Consider the following 534-nt stretch of genomic DNA (forward strand, 5'->3'; position numbering starts at 1 on the left):
TGCGGCTACAGTGTAAGTTTTTCCAGTGGTTACCATACTTTATGATACAGTATGCTATCAAGGAAATAAAAACAACATGCCAAAAAATGGTAGCGAGAAAAAACAAAAAGGAAAAAACAAAACATGCGAAAATTAGAGAACCACTTTAAAATCTTAGCCTTAAAACAAGGGTTCTTATGCTAAAGCCGGCGTCTAAATGGGAAATTTGGAAGTCCTACATGTTCTAAAAACCAATGTTCTTATACGCGGGTTTTTACTGTAGGGTAAGCATAGCCTAATTTTATTAATTAATTAATTACAATTAATTAATTAATTAATTAGGCTGGCAGATTAATTAATAGCTAGCGTGAAACGCACATTAATATTTGTGGAAAAGCGCCATGCCGAAATGGACTACCGCATACCCGTTAGCCTCGAGACATTAAGATACGCCCTCACGCGTCCCCGTAGCCACTCGCGGAGATCGGCGCAGAGGATACATGTTGATTACTGTGCTATAGTTTGCAACATTTCACAAAAACCGGCAATTTTAGT

The sequence above is a fragment of the Priapulus caudatus genome, unplaced genomic scaffold, assembly GCF_000485595.1.
Source record: "Priapulus caudatus unplaced genomic scaffold, Priapulus_caudatus-5.0.1 Scaffold876, whole genome shotgun sequence".
Taxonomy (NCBI): Eukaryota; Metazoa; Priapulida; class Priapulimorpha; order Priapulimorphida; family Priapulidae; genus Priapulus; species Priapulus caudatus.